The sequence below is a fragment of the Heptranchias perlo genome, chromosome 12 (assembly GCF_035084215.1).
Source record: "Heptranchias perlo isolate sHepPer1 chromosome 12, sHepPer1.hap1, whole genome shotgun sequence".
NCBI lineage: Eukaryota > Metazoa > Chordata > Chondrichthyes > Hexanchiformes > Hexanchidae > Heptranchias > Heptranchias perlo.
Genome location: NC_090336.1, coordinates 53,596,445 through 53,615,384, shown reverse-complemented (window position 1 = coordinate 53,615,384; position 18,940 = coordinate 53,596,445). Strand labels below are relative to the sequence as shown.

General features: G+C 42.3%; 1 protein-coding gene across 3 annotated transcripts in view; it reads right to left on the bottom strand.

Moving 5' to 3' along the window:
- Positions 1–13,577, bottom strand: part of csrp3 (cysteine and glycine-rich protein 3 (cardiac LIM protein)) — a 40,586-nt gene extending 27,009 nt beyond the window's left edge. Inside the window, exon 1 of one of the 3 annotated variants that reach the window (XM_067994112.1) lies at positions 13,451–13,577. The gene's annotated coding sequence lies outside the window, so the exon portion shown is untranslated. The remainder of the gene's footprint in view (positions 1–13,450) is intronic. The other 2 variants (XM_067994113.1, XM_067994111.1) reach the window with 2 other exon arrangements.
- Between the last annotated feature and the right edge of the window lie 5,363 nt (positions 13,578–18,940).

Here is an 18,940-nt window from a genome sequence, read left to right as displayed (position 1 = left end):
GAGTTATTTTACAACTTTCAAAAAGAATATATTCCACTGAGCAAAAAAGGGTGTAAAAGAAATGACAGCCATCCGTGGCTAAGTAAAGAAATTAAGGATAGTATCCGACTAAGAACAAGGACAAAAAAGGTAACCAAACTTAGAATCATAGAAGTTACAACATGGAAACAGGCCCTTCGGCCCAACACGTCCCAGTTCATACCACTAAGCTAGTCCCAATTACCTGCACTTGGCCCATATCCCTCTATACCCATCTTACCCATGTGACTGTCCAAATGCTTTTTAAAAGACAAAATTGTACCCGCCTCTACCACTGCCACTGGCAGCTCGTTCCAGACACTCACCACCCTTTGAGTGAAAAAATTGCCCCTCTGGACCCTTTTGTATCTCTCCCCTCTCACCTTAAATCTACGCCCCCTCGTTATAGACTCCCCTACCTTTGGGAAAAGATTTTGACTATCTACCTTATCTATGCCCCTCATTATTTTATAGACTTCTATAAGATCACCCCTTAACCTCCTACTCTCCAGGGAAAAAAGTCCCAGTCTGTCTAACCTCTCCCTATAAGTCAAACCATCAAGTCCCGGTAGCATCCTGGTAAATCTTTTCTGCACTCTTTCTAGTTTAATAATATCCTTTCTATAATAGGGTGACCAGAACTGTACACAGTACTCCAAGTGTGGCCTCACCAATGCCCTGTACAACTTCAACAAGACATCCCAACTCCTGCATTCAATGTTCTGACCAATGAAACCAAGCATGACGAATGCCTTCTTCACCACCCTATCCACCTGTGACTCCACTTTCAAGGAGCTATGAACCTGTACTCCTAGATCTCTTTGTTCTATAACTCTCCCCAACGCCCTACCATTAACGGAGTAGGTCCTGGCCCGATTCGATCCACCAAAATGCATCACCTCACATTTATCTAAATTAAACTCCATCTGCCATTCATCGGCCCACTGGCCCAATTTATCAAGATCCCGTTGCAATCCTAGATAACCTTCTTCACTGTCCACAATGCCACCAATCTTGGTGTCATCTGCAAACTTACTAACCATGCCTCCTAAATTCTCATCCAAATCATTAATATAAATAACAAATAACAGCGGACCCAGCACCGATCCCTGAGGCACACCGCTGGTCACAGGCCTCCAGTTTGAAAAATAACCCTCCACAACCACCCTCGGTCTTCTGTCGTCAAGCCAATTTTGTATCCAATTGGCTACCTCACCTTGGATCCCATGAGATTTAACCTTATGTAACAACCTACCATGCGGTACCTTGTCAAAGGCTTTGCTGAAGTCCATGTAGACCATGTCTACTGCACAGCCCTCATCTATCTTCTTGGTTGCCCCTTCAAAAAACTCAATCAAATTCGTGAGACATGATTTTCCTCTCACAAAACCATGCTGACTGTTCCGAATCAGTCCCTGCCTCTCCAAATGCCTGCAGATCCTGTCCCTCAGAATACCCTCCAACAACTTACCCACTACAGATGTCAGGCTCACCGGTCTGTAGTTCCCAGGCTTTTCCCTGCCGCCCTTCTTAAACAAAGGCACAACATTTGCTACCCTCCAATCTTCAGGCACCTCACCTGTAGCGGTGGATGATTCAAATATCTCTGCTAGGGGACCCGCAATTTCCTCCCAAACCTCCCATAACGTCCTGGGATACATTTCATCAGGTCCCAGAGATTTATCTACCTTGATGCGCGTTAAATTATGGGAGGATAGAAGATTGGGAAGTCTTCAAAAGACAGCAAAAAGTAACTAAAGGATTGATTAAGAAAGGGAAGATAGATTATGAAAATAAATTAGCAAAAAAATATAAAAACAGATTGCAAGAGTTTCTACAGTTATATAAAAAGAAAAAGGGTGGCTAAGGCAAACGTAGGTCCCTTAGAGGATGAGACCGGGAAATTAATGGTGGGAAACATGGAGATGGCAAAAGTGCTGAACAAATATTTTGTTTCAGTCTTTACGGTAGAGGACACTAAGAATATCCCAACACTGGACAAACAGGGGGCTCTAGCGGGGGAGGAGCTAAATACGATTAAAATCACTAAGGAGTTGGTACTCAGTAAATTAATGGGACTCAAGGCGGATAAATCCCCTGGACCTGATGGCTGACATCCTAGGGTCTTGAGGGAAGTGGCAGTCGTGATTGTGGATGCTTTGGTAATAATTTTCCAAAATTCTCTGGACTCGGCAAAGGTCCCGGCCAATTGGAAAACTGCTAATGTAACACCCTTATTTAAAAAGGGTAGTAGGCAGAAGGCTGGAAATTATAGACCAGTTAGCCCAACATCTGTGGTGGGTAAAATTTTGGAGTCTATTATTAAGGAGACAGTAGCAGAACATTTGGATAAACATAATTTAATAGGACAAAGTCAGCATGGCTTTATGAAGAGGAAGTCATGTCTGACAAATTTGCTTGAGTTCTTTGAGGACATAACGTGCAGGGTGGATAAAGGGGAACCAGTGGACGTAGTGTATTTAGACTTCCAGAAGGCATTTGACAAGGTGCCACATAAAAGATTATTGCTCAAGATAAAGAATCACTGGATTGGGGGTAATATTCTGGCATGGGTGGAGGATTGGTTATCTAACAGGAAGCAGAGAGTTGGGATAAATGGTTCATTCTCGGACTGGCAACCAGTAGCCAGTGGTGTTCCGCAGGGGTCGGTGCTGGGTCCCCAACTCTTTACAATCTATATTAACGATTTGGAGGAGGGGACCGAGTGTAACATATCGAAGTTTGCAGATGATACAAAGATGGGAGGGAAAGTAGAGAGTGAGAAGGACATAAACAACCTGCAGGGGGATAGTGACAGGCTGGGTGAGTGGGCGGAGATTTGGCAGATGCAATACAATATTGGAAAATGTGAGGTTATGCACTTTGGCAGGAAAAACCAGAGAGCAAGTTATTATCTTGATGGCAGGAGACTGGAAAGTACTGCAGTACAAAGGGATCTGGGGGTCCTCGTGCAAGAAAATCAAAAAGTTAGTATGCAGGTGCAGCAGGTGATCAAGAAGGCCAACGGAATGTTGGCTTTTATTGCTAGGGGGATACAATATAAAAACAGAGAGGTATTGCTGCAGTTATATAAGGTATTGGTGAGACCGCACCTGGAATACTGCATACAGTTTTGGTGTCCATACTTAAGAAGACATACTTGCTCTCGAGGCAGTACAAAGAAGGTTCACTCGGTTAATCCCGGGGATGAGGGGGTGGACATATGAGGAGAGGTTGAGTGGATTGGGACTCTACTCATTGGAGTTCAGAAGAATGAGAGGCGATCTTATTGAAACATATAAGATTGTGAAGGGGCTTGATCGGGTGGATGCAGTGAGGATGTTCCCAAGGTTGGGTGAAACTAGAAGTAGGGGGCATAATCTTAGAATAAGGGGCTGCTCTTTCAAAACTGAGATGAGGGGAAACTTCTTCACTCAGAGGGTGGTGGGTCTGTGGAATTTGCTGCCCCAGGAAGCTGTGGAAGCTACATCATTGAATAAATTCAAAGCAGAAATAGACAGTTTCCTGGAAGTGAAGGGAATTAGGGGTTACGGGGAGCGGGCAGGAAATTGGACATGAATTTAGATTTGAGGTTAGGATCAGATCAGCCATGATCTTATTGAATGGCGGAGCAGGCTCGAGGGGCGGATTGGCCTACTCCTGCTCCTATTTCTTATGTTCTTATCCTCTATGTATGCACAGAGGCCTGGATGTCCATTTTCTGAGTGGAGGCACACAGCATGAAATGATAGAGAGCCACACACAAGGGATAGTTTGATATCAATCGCCCTAAATTCAGATTTTACATAAAAGTGCATGAGAGAGGCAAAGATGCCAGATGTTTCCCTTCAGGGGATATAAAATCAGAGGACGAGTCATCTCAGACCATTCCAACATATCTGATAATGGCTGATTCAAGAGTACTATGGGCAGAGGACCCCTTATACTCTGCGATGGTTCCACAGGCACTAGCAATCCTGAGGTATATCACCCAAATGGCCATTGTTAATTATGTGTAAGCTGAAACAGTGATTTTTGCAGTCGGCTTTTTGGCTGTGGGAATATCACAATCAAGACCAATCAGTCATGCACTTTCCAGTAAAGGGGGGCGGAGTGGGGGGTGGTGGTGGTCACTGGCCGACCATCAGGAGAGGGAACTTGGGCTAACTTTTAATGTTATACCACACACCTCAAAACAGATGGAAAATATGTGGGCTAATCAGGGTCCTGGTAGTTTTTTTTTAAAAAAAAAGTAAAATCACTGGCTTCTATTTGGAAAAGAAAATCAAAATTTCAATAATAAAAAAAAATTAAGAAACAATTGTGTAGTATACAAAGAATAGTACATAGCAGCATTGACAATGTGCATTATTCCCCAATCATAAATCCTGTGTTCTACAAACTATACTCCATCCCCGATTTATACTCTGGCTTTCTCAAATTTAATTGAGGCACTTTAATGTCTTAAATATTCCTTGGCTAAAATTATATTTCCATTTGGCTGTGTAACAAATGTTAGATTTATACACCTGCAGTTCTTAATTTATTCAATGTGTAAAGTGCAGACTTCAAAATGCTGGCAGGCACTTGAGATTCCTTTCTCTGAATAATAGACATAGCAATCAAATTTTGGTTAAATTGTAATTGTGTACTTCAAACTTTTACATCTTTCAGTTGTATGTTACTATTAGGAGATTACATTAAGGATATTATTTTTTCTCTGATTACAGTCTTATTTAATTTTCAGAGGTATTTACAAATATATAAAACTGCTAGGTATATAGAGCTTGATTATAGTATTGAAGAATAATAGGAGTGAAATTGTTCTTGATGAAAAACAGAGGGATTTTTAAAAAATGATTTGGTAACAAAAATCACAGGGAAGTATGACTTTGAAATGTGTAATTACTCAGAGAGCAATTTTATTAACCGGCTGCTTCGTACAGAAAAAAACCTTCTATTTCACCCTAAATTTCACAAACTGACAACTATTTAGTATTTTTATACATGGGGATGGTCAATATTACTGATTTTACAAAAACAAACAAGTATATTCCTCTTTTATTCTCTATATAGTACAAGGCTAATGTGTGAATTTTTACAACATATTATTACCATAGAGAACAAAGAAATGATTACAAGGCTGTAATCTCGTTAAAGTGTTACGGTAACATTAACCATGAGATCAAAGATTTGGCGATTTATCCTATTATCTAAAATAGAAGATTAGTTCCTTGAAAAATATTTCTTTATCAGGCAATTCTTGTGCTTGTGCCCTTGAAGCACTAGTGCAACTATGTATTGTGATATCAACAAAAGAGCATTTAGCAAGATTCACTGCAAACAATTTATTGAGAACCATGTGCATAGCTTGTGCCAGATAATATCCTGGTGAAAACCCAGTGTATTCCCTTCCCCTTCTGTTTTTTTCCCCCCCTTCTGTTTTTTTCCCCCCTTTGCTCCCCTCCTCTGTAAATGGCATTGACTCTTGTTGGGGTGCAGTTCTACTCTCCCCTGCAGCATCTCACCCAGGATGTGATTTTCCCTATACCGAGCTAATGAGTGTTGGCAGGCAGCACAATTCGATCATTTGACATCCATGTGCACACTCTCATTGGATAATTGTCAGGAACAGGAATCCTGGCTGGTTTCCACACCTTCCTGGCCCACCCCCCACCTCTCTTTTTTTCTTCCCCCCGCCCCCCCCACATACACCACCACACATTTTCTGGCCCAGGAGCACAAAGCACCCCAGGTCAGCCAACACCATAAACTGGGATATGAACTTGGAACCTTCTGGTTTGGTCGGCTTTGTATCAGACAAGGTGGTGCCTTTTACACACAAAACCACTGAGGAACCTCCAATGTATTCTTTTAATTAAAACTGTGGCTCCTGTGAAGCGAGATGGGATGTTTTACTAAGTTTAAAGTGCTAGAAAAGAGCAAGTTATTTTTGTTGTTGTGTGACAAGCACTTGCATCTCCCCCCCCCCCCCGCCCCCCCAATAACTCCCACTTCCACTCCCTCCCCACCTATCTATCACACTAAACGTAAATTGTCGACCATAATGGAAGTTAGCAGCGGTGATGAAAGATAAACTTCAAAAAGATGGAATGGCAAACCTTGAATGAGAAAGCTCACCACGAAGGAAAAAAAAAAGTGTGTATCCAACTAAATATTTTACCGACATAACACTATTTTTGGGGTTTTGATTACTTTATTAACCACTCAACCGAGGCTCTCACCGCTCTCACCATCAGGACCTCCCAGTTGTGTTACACAGAGGACAGCTAATAATACTGCCCATAGTTTATGGTCACAAAATTACAGCCTGTGACCAAATCGAAGAACAGATGGCTGACAACATTTTCAATGCTGTTCTTCCTGTGTGAAGTTAAGTTTAAAAAAAAATCGGATGTATTGCACACTGCAAATGCTGAGTAAATCACCATTTTCATCTTTTTTGCTTTTTAATTATTAATTTTTAAAGAAACAAAGCCAAATTTGTACTTTGATGCAGTGAAACAAACATAGGCTGTTGAGCCAATCAATGGGAATGGCACCAGCTATAGTTGAGCGATAGTGGAGATGTGCTTACACCACTATGAAAATGGAGAAGACAGAGCTCTGTATTCACACAAAGCCACCTGCACGGAGTGCTGCTCCCGATTGGCGAGGGCAGTTTTTTTAAAAAGTGACTGAAGAACTGCTGTTAATAGTCAGCTCGATGGTGGGCAAATTATTGGAATCAATTCTTAGGGAAACGATAAACCGTCACTTAGTAAGGCATGAAGTAATCAAGGACAGTCAGCATGGATTGGTTAAGGGAAGGTCGTGTCTGACTAACTTGATTGAATTTTTTGAGGAGTTAACAAGGAAGGTCGATGAGGGTAATGCATTGGATGTAGTCTACATGGATTGTAGCAAGGCTTTTGACAAGGTCTCACATGGCAAACTGGTCAAAAAAGTATGAGCCATGGGATCCAAGGGAGAGTGGCAAATTGGATCCAAAAGGTACTTTTGTGACTGGAAGGCTGTTTCCAGTGGGGTTCCACAGGGCTCAGTACTAGGTCCCTTGCTTTTTGTGATATATATTAATGACTTGGACTTAAATGTAGGGGGCATGATTAAGAAGTTTGCAGATGATACAAAAATTGGCCGTGTGGGTGACAGAGTGGAGGAAAACTGTAGACTGCAGGAAGATATCAATGGACTGGTCAGGAGGGTAGAAAAGTGGCAAATGGAATTCAATCCAGAGAAGTGTGAGGTAATGCATTTGGCGAGGGCAAACAAGGCAAGGGAATACACAATAAATGGGAGGATACTGAAAGGTGTAAAGGCAGTGAGGGACCTTAGAGTGCATGTCCACAGATCCCTGAAGGTAGCAGGACAGGTAGATAAGGTGGTTAAGAAGGCATATGGATTCCTTTCCTTTATTAGCCGAGGCATAGGGTAAAAGAGCAGGGAGGTTATGCTGGAACTGTATAAAAGCAGCAGCAGACCTTCAAAAAGAGACAACTACTGTGCGATGTCACAGGTGAGGCAGGAGAGTCCGAGAGGTGAGCACAGTATAAAAGGAGACACCGAGAGCGGGAGGAGAGTCTGAGGGTCTCAGGCAAGTCATGGCAGCACAGCTCGCACCCGTGATATGCTCCTCCTGCACGATGTGGGAAGTCATGGACACTATCAGTGTCCCTGGCGACCATGTGTGCAGGAAGTGTGTCCAGCTGCAGCTACTGGCTAACCGCCTTTTGGAGCTGGAGCTGCGGGTGGATTCGCTGAGCATCCGCGATGCTGAGACTATCGTGGATAGCACGTTCAGTGAGGTGGTCACACCGCAGGTAAAGATTACACAGGCAGAAAGGAAATGGGTGACCGCCAGGCAGAGTAAAAGGACGAGGCAGGTAGAGCAGGAGTCCCCTGGGGCCATCTCCCTCTCAAACAGATATTCTGATTCAGATACTGTTGGGGGAGATGGCTTATCAGGGGAAAGCAGCAAGAGCCAGGTTCGGGGCACCACGGGTGGCTCTGCTGCACAGGAGAGGACGAAGAAGAGTGGCAGGGCTATAGTGATAGATGATTCAATTGTAAGGGGAACGGATAGGTGTTTCTGCGGCCGCAAACGTGACTCCAGGATGGTATGTTGCCTCCCTGGTGCTAGGGTCAAGGATGTCATGGAGCGGCTGCAGGGCATTCTGGAGGGGGAGGGTGAACAGCCAGTAGTCGTGGTCCATATTGGTACCAATGACATAGGTAAAAAAAGGGATGAGGTCCTGCAAGGCGAATTTAAGGAGTTAGGAGATAAAGTAAAAAGCAGGACTTCAAAGGTAGTGATCTCAGGATTACTACCGGTGCCACGTGCTAGTAAGTATAGGAACAGGAGAATAGACAGGATGAATGCGTGGCTGCAGGGATGGTGTAGGAGGGAGGGATTTAGATTCCTGGGACATTGGTACCAGTTCTGGGAAGGTGCGACCTGTACAAGCGTGACGGGTTACACCCGAGCAAGACCAGGACCAATGTCCTCGCGGGGGTGTTTGCTAGTGCTGTTGGGGAAGGTTTAAACTAGAGTGGCAGGGGGATGGGAACCTGAGCGAGGAGTCAGAAGGGAATAAAGTTGAGAGCAGCAAGAGAGGGGAAGACCCAGGGGAAATCTACAATACAAATAGTACAAACAGTTGTTCAAGAACAAGTGAAAGGGAAAAGCGTAGAGCAGCAGAAAGAAAGTGTACTTTAGGCACGACAGATAAAATGAAAACTAGAAGGCGCAAGGCGATTAACCCAGCATCAAAGCTGTGGCAGGGGGTTGGGAACCTGAGCAGGTAGACAGAGGAAAGCGTGTCAGGAAGGGACAGAAGGTATGGAGTAAAAGGTAAAGTGTTAAAAAAGGAAAAAGCAGGAACTAAGTGTCACAAAACATATTTGAAAGTTCTTTATCTGAATGCACGTAGCATTCGTAACAAAATGGACGAGTTAACGGCACAAATAACGACGTATGGGTATGATCTTGTGGCCATTACAGAAACATGGCTGCAGGGTGACAACGACTGGGAATTAAATATGCCAGGGTATTTAACAATCAGGAAGGACAGGCAGGAAGGAAGGGGAGGTGGGGTGGCTATGTTAATAAAGGAAGGAATCACTGTAATACAGAGAAATGATATTGGGACAAAGGATCAGGACAATGAAACAGTTTGGGTAGAGATAAGGAATAATAAGGGGAAAAAAACACTCGTGGGCGTAGTATATAAGCCTCCTAATAGTTGCAACTCTGCTGGAAGAAGTATTAATCAGGAAATAGTCTGGGCATGTAATAAGAGAACAGCTATAATTATGGGGGATTTTAACTATCATATTAACTGGACAAATCAAATTGGGCAGGGCAGCCTTGAGGAAGAGTTTATTGAGTGTATTAGGGATGGATTTCTTGAGCAGTATGTAACTGATCCTACAAGGGGGCAAGCAACCTTGGACCTGGTCCTGTGTAATGAGCCAGGATTAATTAATAATGTCCTAGTTAAGGATCCCCTTGGAATGAGTGACCATAACATGGTTACATTCCATATCCAATTAGAGGGTGAAAAGGTTGGTTCTCAAACAAGCGTACTGAGCTTGAATAAAGGAGACTTTGATGGTATGAGAGCGGAATTGATTAAAGTGGACTGGGAAAATAGATTAAAGGGTAAGACGGTACATGAGCAGTGGTGTTCATTTAAGGAGTTATTTTACAACTTTCAAAACAAATATATTCCACTGAGGAAAAAAGGGTGTGAATGAAATGACAGCCATCCGTGGCTAAGTAAAGAAATTAAGGATAGTATCCGACTAAAAACAAGGACAAAAAAGGTAGCCAAACTTAGTGGGAGGATAGAAGATTGGGAAGTCTTCAAAAGACAGCAAAAAGTAACTAAAGGATTGATTAAGAAAGGGAAGATAGATTATGAAAATAAATTAGCAAAAAAATATAAAAACAGATAGCAAGAGTTTCTACAGTTATATAAAAAGAAAAAGGGTGGCTAAGGCAAACGTAGGTCCCTTAGAGGATGAGACCGGGAAATTAATGGTGGGAAACATGGAGATGGCAAAAATGCTGAACAAATTTTGTTTCAGTCTTTACGGTAGAGGACACTAAGAATATCCCAACACTGGACAAACAGGGGGCTCTGGGGGGGGGGGGGGAGGAGCTAAATACGATTAAAATCACTAAGAAATTGGTACTCAGTAAATTAATGGGACTCAAGGCGGATAAATCCCCTGGACCTGATGGCTGACATCCTCGGGTCTTGAGGGAAGTGGCAGTGGGGATTGTGGATGCTTTGGTAATAATTTTCCAAAATTCTCTGGACTCGGCAAAGGTCCCGGCAGATTGGAAAACTGCTAATGTAACACCCTTATTTAAAAAGGGTAGTAGGCAGAAGGCTGGAAATTATAGACCAGTTAGCCTAACATCTGTGGTGGGTAAAATTTTGGAGTCTATTATTAAGGAGACAGTAGCAGAACATTTGGATAAACATAATTTAATAGGACAAAGTCAGCATGGCTTTACGAAGGGGAAGTCATGTCTGACAAATTTGCTTGAGTTCTTCGAGGATATAACGTACAGGGTGGATAAAGGGGAACCAGTGGACGTAGTGTATTTGGACTTCCAGAAGGCATTCGACAAGGTGCCACATAAAAGATTATTGCTCAAGATAAAGAATCACTGGATTGGGGGTAATATTCTGGCATGGGTGGAGGATTGGTTATCTAACAGGAAGCAAAGAGTTGGGATAAATGGTTCATTCTCGGACTGGCAACCAGTAGCCAGTGGTGTTCCGCAGGGGTCGGTGCTGGGTCCCCAACTCTTTACAATCTATATTAACGATTTGGAGGAGGGGACCATGTGTAACATATCAAAGTTTGCAGATGATACAAAGATGGGAAGGAAAGTAGAGAGTGAGGAGGACATAAAAAACGTGCAGGGGGATATTGACAGGCTGGGTGAGTGGGCAGAGATTTGGCAGATGCAATACAATATTGGAAAATGTGACATTATGCACTTTGGCAGGAAAATCAGAGAGCAAGTTATTATCTTAATGGCAAGAAACTGGAAAGTACTGCAGTACAAAGGGATCTGGGGGTCCTCGTGCAAGAAAATCAAAAAATTAGTATGCAGGTGCAGCAGGTGATCAAGAAGGCCAACGGAATGTTGGCTTTTATTGCTAGGGGGATAGAATATAAAAACAGGGAGGTATTGCTGCAGTTATATAAGGTATTGGTGAGACCACACCTGGAATACTGCATACAATTTTGGTGTCCATACTTAAGAAAAGACATACTTGCTCTCGAGGCAGTACAAAGAAGGTTCACTCGGTTAATCCCGGGGATGAGGGGGTGGACATATGAGGAGAGGTTGAGTAGATTGGGACTCTACTCATTGGAGTTCAGAAGAATGAGAGGCGATCTTATTGAAACATATAAGATTGTGAAGGGGCTTGATCGGGTGGATGCGGTAAGGATGTTCCAAAGGATGGGTGAAACTAGAACTAGGGGGCATAATCTTAGAATAACGGGCTGCTCTTTCAAAACTGAGATGAGGAGAAACTTCTTCACTCAGAGGGTAGTAGGTCTGTGGAATTTGCTGCCCCAGGAAGCTGTGGAAGCTACATCATTAAATACATTTAAAACAGAAATAGACAGTTTCCTAGAAGTAAAGGGAATTAGGGTTTATGGGAAGTGGGCAGGAAATTGGACATGAATTTAGATTTGAGGTTAGGATCAGATCAGCCATGATCTTATTGAATGGCGGAGCAGGCTCGAGGGGCCGATTGGCCTACTCCTGCTCCTATTTCTAATTTCTTATGTTCTTACTTACGTTAAGACTGGTTTAGCCACAGCTCACCAGTGTTGTAACTAGCTTGGGTACTCTGTACAGTTCTGGTCACCACATTACAGGATGTAATTGCACTGGAGAGGGTACAAAGGAGATTTACGAGGATGTTGCCAGGGCTGGAGAATTTTAGCTATGAGGAAAGATTGGATAGGCTGGAGTTGTTCCCTTTGGAGCAGAGGAGGCTGAGGGGTGATTTAATTGAGGTGTACAAAATTATGAGGGGCCTGGATAGAGTGGATAGGAAGGACCAATTTCCCTTAGCAGAGAGGTCAATAACCAGGAGGCATAGATTTAAAGTGATTGGTAGAAGGATTGGAGGGGAGCGGAGGAAAAATGTTTTCACCCAGAGGGTGATAGGGGCCTAGAACTCACTGCCTCAAAGTGTGGTAGAGGCAGAAACTCTCAACTCATTTAAAAAGTATCTGGACGTGCACCTGAAGTGCCATGACCTACAAGGCTATGGACCAAGTGCTGGAAAGTGGGATTAGGCTGGGTGCGGACACAATGGGTCGAATTGCCTCCTTTTGCACCATAAATTTTCTATGATTCTAGTCAGTCTTTTCAATCATTAAATGTTAACAGTACAATAGTTTGATAGTGTTTTCACTTAAAAAAAAATAACTTTCCTTTTCTGTCAGAGCTTTGAACGGCTGCATGTATGCAGAAGCTGATGAGCATCTTTACTGATCAGAGTTTGCATCTCACTAGCAGCTCATGTGGAATTGCCCAATTTATATTGTATATTTTGTGGTTTAATCGGAACCCAAGGAAATGCCATGTCAACAACAAAATCTCAGCCTAAAAACAGAAGGAAACTTATTTGTGATTTCTCCTGTACCTCCATACAGTTGTATCATACTGATAGTCAGGACACTTACATTACTTAGTTTGTAAAACAATTCCTCACAGTTTTTAAAAATAATTTCCTCTCTTCCCCAAATACTCCCGAGGCTGCAGCTCCACAGATATCGGGTGTCTTTTAGAACCTCTCCCAAATGGCCATTACTCATGCATGATCATCAATGGTGACTGTTAGTTTATCCGACTGTGGGGGGCATCACAGCAGAACCTCATTCTGTTCTCACTTGGCATTCATGCACACACTTCCAGCAGGATTGGTATATTGTGATCAGGAGCAGGAACCTTGGCTATTTCCCTCCCCCCAACACAGGCACTGTGGTCAATTGAACCACCGTACAGCTTCAACAACTCAGCCCACCACTTCTTTTTAAAATTTTCTTTAGCGTAGAAATTACTGTTTGGGATATTGGCGAAGGTAAATTTAACATGTTGTAATGACAATCCTTTGTGCTCTATTTTAATAGGCGTTAACCATTAATGACCCTGCTAACAGTCATTTCTAACCTTACATGGTTTAATTTTGATGTGGAGATGCCGTTTAATTTTAGGCATCGACTAAAATACTATAAAGCATTTCACTGTAATTAAAATATTCGTTAACAGTTATGTTTGCAGTCTTGTAAATAAAAGTCCTTAAGATCAAATTAATCATTGTAATTTGGTTGTGAAAAAATTGACTGAGAAATAAGATGGACTTGCCTTACCTGACCTGACACTGACACTGACTGAAATGCGGACCCTGAGTTGTCCCTGTGGTAATCGGATTGCTTGACGTTTTACCCCCCCCCAAATGTAGCAGGAGCAAGTTTAAATCCTCTCGCTCAGTGATGGGGAGGTCTCTGGGTCGAGTAACTCGTGACGCGACAAGCTTTCAACTTAAAATAGATTCTGACAAAACACAGGATGAATCAATGTCAGAAATTAGGAATGAACAACAGGTCGCGCACAGTGACCTACAAAAACCGACGTCAAGCCAGAGTATGGTATGGGTAAAAACTGACAGAATATTTTATTTTTAGGAAGTCATTCAACTCCCTCAGGGACCATTGAGGCACATTATTAAATCCATTTTAAGTTTCAGAGTAACGGATCTTATCATTTAGCCATTGCTCTCACCTAATTTGTGCTGAGAAATTAGCCTTGTGTCTGTGTAGATTATTCGTTAATTTATGCCTTGTAGCTCAGCCCCAACCCCCTCATTACCGTGAGATAGTACAGACCTGCTCTCAAAAATAAAACATCTTCGACCCTTACATCCTTTGAATCCGACGATAAAGTTCAAGTTATTATATTTAAATAAGTTTGAGTAAAGGTGAAAATCGAATTACTTGTAGCATTAAAGCTGATTTTAACTGAACTTTTCTGGGTGTTTCTGGATGTAGCTATAGAATGGCTATCATTGCATATTGTAATGCACCAAAGAGATTGCTCTTCTCTGACGCCCGAGTGATTGAATGGTAATTGATTGATTGGTAATTACTTGTTGAAGTAAAAGCTTTCACATCTCCGCTTGGTTGGGATTTGGAAAAGGGTGACAGGGGTAGGGCTTCGATATTTTGTGCGCTCTCGTGTATATTTGTGGTCGTATACCTGCTTCCAGTTCCATACACAGTACTATAAATATTATTGAGCTGTCCTTATACCCTGAGCTTCTGCTTTCATGAGAAGATAAGATTGATCGACTCAATTACGATCCGGCATGAATAGAGGGTTGATGACTTAGGCAGAACTGCCGAACGACCCTGACATTGCTGAGGACAGCTCATAGTGTCTTCGGTGTCAGCCTTGGCTCAGTGGTAGCACTCTAACCTCTGGTTCAGGCCCCACATAATCTAGGCTGGCACTTCTATATAGTGGAGAGGGAGTGCTGTGCTGTGCTGTTGGAGGTACCTTCTTTGGGATGAGACATTAAAGGGAGGCCCTGTCTGCCTTCTCAGGTAGATGTAAAAGATCCCATTGCACGATTGGAAGAAGAGCAGGGGAGTCCTTCCCAACATTCATCTCTCAACCAACATCTGAAACAGATGAATTGGTCATTTATTTCATTGCTGTTTGTGGGAGCTTGCTGTGCACAAATTGGCTGCCACATTTCCTACACTACAACAGTGACTACACTTCAAAAGTACTTCCTTCACCGTAAAGTGCTTTGGAACGTCCTGAGGTCATGAAAAGCGCTATATAAATGCAGGTCTTTCTTTAAATGGGATTTGCTTCACTCCAAGAACATGGCTTTCATTAATGGTAAATGGATCATTTCACCATAATACTGTTCCAATTATTCCATTTACTGGAGGAGCCCCCTTAATTATGGTTTATGATTTAATGACATACCTAGGAGGTATTGCAGTGACCCAGTTTAAAGGCATTGATCAAATATTTGGTAAAGCTAAATGTAAATTTGTTTTACTATACTAGTTACTACATGTTTGATAGGGGATTTACATGTACAATAATAGATACCTGGAGAAAGGTATTCTTAACCTTTAAGTCAATCAGTGATCAGTACTTTTCAGCCATATCCCAGGTGTTATACACACCACGTGAGAGAATAATATCAGTATACATTTTTCTCTCCCAATTTCTCCTCTTAAAGTAGTGCCTTACACTGGGAAGTGCTTCCGAAGATGCTGGCAGTCCTCTGGTATCTCAACAAAGTAGCCATCCTGCATGCGCGAACCAACACAAATAAGCATATTGGCCTCACCCATCTGGCATTACAACAAAAACAACTTGCATTTATGTAGTGCCTTTAATGTAGCAAAACGTCCCAAGGCGTTTCAGAGGAGTGTTATCAAGCAAAATTTGACGCTGAGCCTCATAAGGAGATATTAGGTGACCCAAAGCTTGATAAAAGAGGTAGGTTTTAAGGAGCATCTTAAAGGAGGAGAGTCAGGTAGAGAAGCGGAGAGGTTTAGGGAGGGAATTCCAGAGCTTAGGGCCCAAGCAGCAGATGGCACGGCCGCCAATGGTGAAGCGATGGATGCGCAGGAGGCAAGAATTGGAGAAACGCAACGATCTCGGAGGGTTATAGGGCTGGAGGAGGTTACAGAGATAGGGAGGGGTGAGACCATGGAGGGCTTTGAAAACAAGGATGAGAATTTTAAAATCAAAGCATAGCCAGGCCACAAGCCAATGAAGGTCAGCGAGCACAGGGGTGATGGGTGAACAGGAGATGGTGCAAGTTAGGATACAGGCAGCAGAGTTTTGGATGAGCTCAAGTCTACGGAGCATGCAAGGTGGGATGCCAGCCAGGAGAGCTTTGGAATAATCAAATCTGGAGGTAATCAATGCATGGATGAGGGTTTCAGCAGCAGATGACCTGAGGTGGGGCGGAGTCACGGAATTGGAAATTGGTAATCTTGTTGATGGACAGGATATGAGGTTGGAGCTCAGTTCAGGGTCAAATAGGATGCTACGGTTGCGAACAGTCTGGTTCGGCCTCAGACAGTGGACAGGGAAAGGGAATGGATTTTGTGGTGGAAACCTAAGGCAATGTCTTTGATCTTCCCAATATTTAATTGGAGGAAATTTCTGCTCCTCCAAAACTGGATGTCGGACAAGCAGTGTGACAAATCAGAGGCACTTAAATTACTTGGAGCAACATACTTAGTGGAAATGAAATTGGCCCATTTACCATTAAGCAAAATTCATTCTCCTATGTCTGAGGAAATAAAACCGACAAAGAATTGTTTGGATGAGTGATTCCTGTGTCTGTATGGGTTTACTTTCAGCTGAAGTCACTGGATAGCCATCAAGATCATTCTCACCTCGCCTCAGGCCACTAGTAGTGACCGCACTGCTACCTCAGCTGACACCTAGTAATTCAATACAGACTGGAGATCGAACTATCTTTCTTGGTATAGCTCACTACTACACCAGGCACTGTGTTTACTCTTTTAAAAAGACTTAGCATGGAGAGAACAATGAGATGCATGTTTGATTCCCCATTATGCTGAATTCCCACTTCAGCTTTGTCATTAGCATGACTGCAGCACAGCTCCATAAAATTTGTGTTATCCTTTCTCAATGGAATATACAAATTTAAAATATAATTATGTTGGCTGCTTTCTGAAAGAAATTCTTTTATCTTTGTATGTGTGGGTTGATCCAATACACAAATACTATCTAAGGATAGCTATAGCTCTAGTAGTCTCTGATAGGGAAGGAAGCATTATATGTTAATTGCATAAGGACTTTTCTCCCTACTTTAAAATGCTGGATGTATGAGAAGCTTGCACACAGATAATGGTCAGTAAGAGTTATTCTTGGGACCAAATGATTAGATATGTAAGTTGGGAGTCAAAAGAAAAAAATAAAGCCCATCAAAGTTGGAAAGTTGCAATTCACACACGACCTGAAAAGAAAAATAACACGATTGCCCGCCTTGATCTTGCGTGATTTATTCTGCACAATGATCCAGAGAAATGGTTGGGAGTTTCATCAGTTCCCTTGCTTCAACTGTGTTTCCACAACGTAACAGTGATGTGGAGATGCCGGTGATGGACTGGGGTGGACAAATGTAAGGAATCTTACAACACCAGGTTATAGTCCAACAATTTTATTTTAAAATCACAAGCTTTTGGAGATTATCTCCTTCTTCAGGTGAGTGAGTGAATGAGAGGTTCTCAAATCGCATATCTTATATTAGGCTGGGACACCATCACACCAATCAAAGGTGTCGTTGGTGTTCAGACAGGTTAGCCACGGAAAACAGTAGGTCCCAGTATACTGAATACACAATGTGTCAAATTACACAGACAGAAAGAGACCCGAAAGGCAGAGAGAGAGAGAGAGAGAGAGAATTTCCAGTTGTATTAAAAACAGATAACTTTAAGTTGCTGATCCTGAGGCACCCTACTCCCATTCACAGCACACAAAGATGTGAGGTTCTGACCATAGGTAGTGTAGATCTGCTTGTAGAAACTACATTTTGCTGTGAAACATGAACAAAAAGAGTTGAGAGAGCTTTAATTCTAACTGTTGGGAAAAGCTAAAAGCTCCCTCCCCAAAAGGAGGAAAATGAAAGTTGCAGAGTGTCAATGGAACAGGGAGGCTGATTGTTTTGTGACTAGTAGAACATAATGAAATAAATGAGACATGAATGATGGATAATGCAGTGTTACCACTTTATCATCACTGTCAGTTTATGCCCTTTACCATATACATTAAGTGTATACAATCTAGGTGAGTGTCTTGGTAATAGACCGTAAAATAGATCTGTAACCTTTTCTTCCTGTAATGCGAGACTTTCACACTGCAAAAGAACTGAATGAAAAGGGTATCTGAATGGTAAAGCATCTCAATAGTAAACATGGCAGAATAGAATGTTGTATATATTCTTGCTCTTAGCTTGTCATTTGATCTTCTTAATTTTCCTAAGTTTTGCCAATCAAACAGCTTCGGGCAGCAAGATCTCACAAACAGCCTAGTTTTTTTTTTGAACTGTTGGTTGACGATGGAATCCCTACTCTTCTTTGAGCCAAGGGATCATTATTGTTTAATTGAACAACTGATGGCATCAGCACTGGAATAGCAGTATTGATTAAAAGTCCCAGAGTACTACCAACTGAGATATTGGAGTTAGAGGAAGTTCCTTCTTTTTCCCGAAGTTGTATCTGGAACAAATGCGATATCATACCCTTACTTTCATGGATAGCCTAGATTTCTCATCTCCTTTAATCAGAGCAATGATTCTCTTGAGTTTCCATGAGAATTTATTTTTTGTCAGATCAGTCTTTAAAAGTCAAATCCATCAACAAGATTAAGAGTTTCCAAATTAAACAATTGAAAAATTCATGTAAATAGTGTTTACATTTGGAGTGCATGCTTCCTCCTCATAGGGACAAACCCACTTGCATAAGACTAACAAGAGCCAAAGCCTAGGAATCGACAAGCGTGCAAAGGGATACTATTGGAATTTAACCGCCACACAGTTTACCAGCAGTAACCATCCCGCTGGGAACATCCTAATGGTTAGGGCATTACCTTTTAGGGCTTCCCTCCCTACTTCATTTAACCTTATCAGCATATCATTTTATTCCTTTCACCCTCACGTGTTTATCTAGCTTCCCCTTAAATGCATCTCTGCTAGTCGCCTCAACTGCTCCTTGTGGTAGCGAGTTCCACATTCCAACCACTCTCTGGGTAAAGAAGTTTCTCCTGAATTCCCCATAGGATTTATTAGTGACT